Source organism: Manacus candei, unplaced genomic scaffold (assembly GCF_025592945.1).
Source record: "Manacus candei isolate 608988 ecotype Guabito, Panama unplaced genomic scaffold, ASM2559294v1 h1tg000029l, whole genome shotgun sequence".
Taxonomy (NCBI): Eukaryota; Metazoa; Chordata; class Aves; order Passeriformes; family Pipridae; genus Manacus; species Manacus candei.
The window spans coordinates 3,280,609-3,285,090 of NW_026138077.1; positions in this window are offsets into that span (position 1 = coordinate 3,280,609).

Here is a 4,482-nt window from a genome sequence, read left to right on the forward strand (position 1 = left end):
AGAACAAAGGAAAAGATCAGACCACATAGTCAGGGTTGGTTGGAAGTTATTAAGTTAAGGTTTATCAGTTTGTATATATTTTTATAGTGTGAAAAAAGATAGGAAAAGACAGAGTAACAACCACAATGGAACACTTATCCTTTGAAAACCCTGTCCAGCAGAATTTATCAGAATTCTGCTGAGATAATCTATCATTATCCAATCATTTAATCTTCAGTAACCATACTGAAGATGAACAAGAGAAAGTTTTTGAAGCAGTGACTTTCACAGGGAAAAGGAGTTTCATTGCCTGCCCTGGGAACTACTAGTGCCACAGGAAAGATAAATCCCAAGCCTTAAACACATTGCCTTATCAATATGCTATGAATAAATGAAAATAATAAATGCTTAGTTCTATTCTAATGATTAACCATATCCAACTCACAGTTCTGTTAAATGCTCTTACCATTCACAAGTAGTCTGTCAGGACTAGGTAAGGGATAAAACTGTCCCTTATGTTGCACCTGATGGTATAACTGAAATTTTCGTTCATTCTATCATTTCCCATTAACCCAGACTGAGGTCAGGCTGTTTTAGCATTGTGTTTATGGACACAGAAGTAAGCTTATATACCAAAAGTGCTCCCAGGTGCCTACTTAAAACTGTTAAAATGTTCGTGTGAGTTATTGTTCACTTTTTTTTATTTATGGTATCGACACCTAGAAAAAAAGGTGTTTTTACACCCAAAGCAGAAGCACTTTTTTCTTATCTTCAAGGAACTTATTTAGCAGTTTACATATATGGCAAACAGATGCTGCTACCCTCATTTTTTCATAACATACTGCAATATCTAGAAAAGCACAGAGCAGACTTGTTTGACCTTTACCACCCCTTATCTCTGCTGCAATACAGATGTTCTGATTTGCAATACCCAAGGAGTCCTTTGTGATGCTGGCAGCCACTAATGAAAACATCCCTTTCCTCCTCCTCCTGCCTTACAGAAGCTAACAGCTTTCATGAGGTACAAAGCAGAACTAAAACACTGTTTCTGTAATCATTTCATTAATAACTTATTCCTAACCACACACAGCTCTATTCTCTCCCCTATCAGGGTGCAGCAGACACTAGATCTCCAAATTATTTAAAAATTAGATTAGCTACAATTCTAATCAGTTGAGTCGCTGAACACAGCTAACAAAGGCACTGTAAGTTGCCCCCAGCATTTCCAGTATTTCAGAAAGCCCCATTTCCATGCAAACCTGACCTGAAAACAAGCACAGCACGTGCAGTTCCTGCAGTTTCCACTGGCTTTTCCAGACCTCCTCCAATGGCACTTGTTGAGCAATGAGCAGTGCTGTTCTTCTGGGGAACATCTGTAAGGCAGTGGCAAAGACAACAAATAAAGACCCAATCAAGAAAGTAAATTGCTGGTTTTCCTACACATTTAGTAAAAAATTGTTCATGGTGTTGGTAAATTGCTCACTTTCGGGCCCTGCTCTTTCCGCAGGACTGCGTTAACCTGGAAAAGAGACTTCCAAACTTGGAGCTGCCCCCATTTCTAACTTAAGCTAAGAAAAAGAAACCAGCAAACAGAAACCATACGTAAGACCACACGAAACAAACCCTCTTCTCGGCAGTTAAACGCAGCATTTCCCAAAGGAACCCTGGAGAAAGGCTGTTTGCTTTTTTCAGCCCTGCCCTGCAACCGTCAGTCCCACTCCCAAAATTCCATATGGACAAAGACTTCTCCCAGACAAAAGGTTCCACACCAGAAAACTCTTTCTGACCATGGAGTGCATAGGGGGGCCCACCAACTGCACCAGAAACCCAAAGTTTCCAGGCTTTTTTTGCTGGGGATAAGGGCTGTTGTTTGCTTTTTCCAGCCCTGCCCTACAACTGCCAGCCCAACTCCCAAAATTCCATACGAAGATTCCTCCCAGACCAAAGGCATCGGGACAGAAAGCTCTTGCTTCCCCTGGAGTACCAAGAGTGACCCACCAACTGCACATGAGAGATGTAGGGTAAGAGCTTTCTTTCCAATGTGGAACTGATGTCATTCAGATTTTGGAGCCCTGTGCTGAAATTATCAGTCCTACTCCACAAAAACAGAGAACCACAGACCTACCTCACAGATCACCAGAGAGAGCTGGGAGAGTGGCTGTGCCCTTCCTCCTCACCCTGCCTGGGCAACCTGCTGCCCAAACTGCCCTGCCATGCCCTCACTGAAGAGCCACACCCCTGTTTGCAAGACTTGTGGGGGCTTGCGCTCCCTGGACCAGTTTATATCACCCAAAACCAACCTGAACTCCATCCCCTGATGAACTGATAAGACCTTGAAAGGCAGCTGGGCTGAGCTGGGAGCACTTTCTCCCTGCAGTTGAAATCTCACACAATAGACCTCAGCTCCACCCAATGATCAGCTGATTGGAGCTTGCAAAGCAGCTGGGCTGAGTTTGGCTCAGCTGGGCTAAGGTGGGCTCAGCGGAAAGGAGCTTCTCCATGCAATATAAATATCCCACAAACAAATGTGGTGCTCCCCTGGTCACCTCAGAAAGCCTCGCAGGGCAGATGGGCTGAGCTGGTCCGCTCAGATGCCAGGACAGAGAGCACTTGCTGCCTGTGGGTAGGGATTGTGTGGCCCCTCAAGCCAGGTCTGCTGGGACCCCTCAGCCTTTGAGGCCAGCAGAGTGTGGTGGGAAGGGAAGCACTTCTCGGGGGCAACTGCTCCGCCCTTTTTTCCAGCACCTTCCTCACCCTCCCCTATAGAAGTCCAAGCCCTGCTTCAATAAAGTTGTGATAGCACGGTGATAGCTCCACTGCGTGACAGTGTGTGTTTCCATCCTCTACTTCGCTCGAACCCACTTGCTGTCGCAGCCCCTCTCCTAGCCCAGACTGCGGCAACTGCCGGCCAGGGCCAGGGGCAGGGGCAGGGCCGTGGGCCAGCCCGGGCCCCCGCGGCTGCCCAGCCCACGGGGCTGTGTCCCAGAGCCCGCTGAGCCAGAGCTCTGGGCCCGCGGAGGTGCTGCAGCACGGGGAGGGCGCGGGGCTCCTCGGGCAGGGCTGCGCGGTCGCTGCTGCCCAAGCCACAGACAAGAGCAGCAGGCTGTGCACAGCAGCAGCAGCAGCCACAACGCCTGGGCCCCCTCGGGAGTCGTCTCCCGGGGGCACAGCTCTTTGGGCAGGAGAGGGGCACCGGCCCTGCCAGGACTGGGGGTGGTGACAGGTCTCCTTGGGTAAGGACTTGCCAGAGCTGCTGATTTTGGCGCAGCCCTGGCCAATGGGGTGGGAGCAGCATTGGTGCCCTTGTGTCATAGGTTTGAAAGGAGATGTGGGAATTTTTTCCCTAGGGTACCTCGTCCTCGCCCCCCCAGTCTGTTTCTTCTGGGATGGGGGGAGTCGGGGATGGGGTGGGGGCAGAGCGGAGCCGCAGGCGCTGGGCAGCGCGGGAGCGGGGAGAGGGGGAGGTCTCCTGGGAAAGCACGGTTGCCACAGGCACGGCCGGCAGTCTGTCGTTTGGGGGGTTTCTTTGGTTTTGGTGTGCACCGGACAGAGCGGGGAGTCCGGTTTTGGCTGCCTGCTTTTTCTTTGCCTGAGAGGAAGTTTTTTTCCCCACAGGACACCTCGTGGAGAACAACTACAAGAAAGAGACCAAGCCATCTCAGAGCGAGGTATTCTGCCTTCAGACGGCCTGTGGGAAAAAGGACTTTTTTTTTTTTCCAGTGCTGGCTGCGAGCACAGGTGGCTGCGAGCAGCTGTTGAAGTGCCGGGACAGTCCTGCCTTCCCACCCCACATCCCAGGTTGCTGTGGGTTTCTCCCTCCACCTGGGGAACTGGGACTTTGTTTTGTTTCTTCCAAAAGGTTTTGATTGCACCATTTGTTGTTTATTCAGATTTGGTTAATAAAAAGCTGTTTCTTTTCCTTTTCCACGCTTCCACCTGAAGTTTCTTGATTTCTAAGTTGTAATCTTGTTCAAATAAGACACCCTGCCCTCACATTCCTTCTGCGTGTCACAGCCCTGTGTTCGGGAGGGCCACCAGCCAGCACTTCTCCCAAGGAGCCCGTGCCAGCTCGTGTGGAGGCCCCGTGGCCTTCCCGCTGCGGCTGCCTCGGCAGCCGAGGGGGCTCCTTCTGCTGCCGTGGGCAGGCACAGCAGGGGAGGGTTTGCTTAGTTTTTCAACTGTGCCTAAAGTTCGTGTCCAGCTGCTTTGGAGAACGGACTGCTTCCCGCCTGGGGCAGGTTGGCCGGGCTAGGGGAGGCCCCAGGGCACGGGGCAGGGTGTCACAGGGCCCTTTGTGACACGGTGGGATGGCACGGGGCAGGGTGTCACCGGGCCCTTTGTGACACGCGATGACTTAGTAGTGGTGGTGAGGTGGCCACGCCTCAGTGCTCCTCGGAGCCGGCGACGGGACAGACGGGACAGAACGGTGCTGTGCGGAGCCCCCGTGCAGCCAACTCGTTCTTTTCTGATCCGGAGCGTTTTGGTGGCGTTTTTGTACTGCGA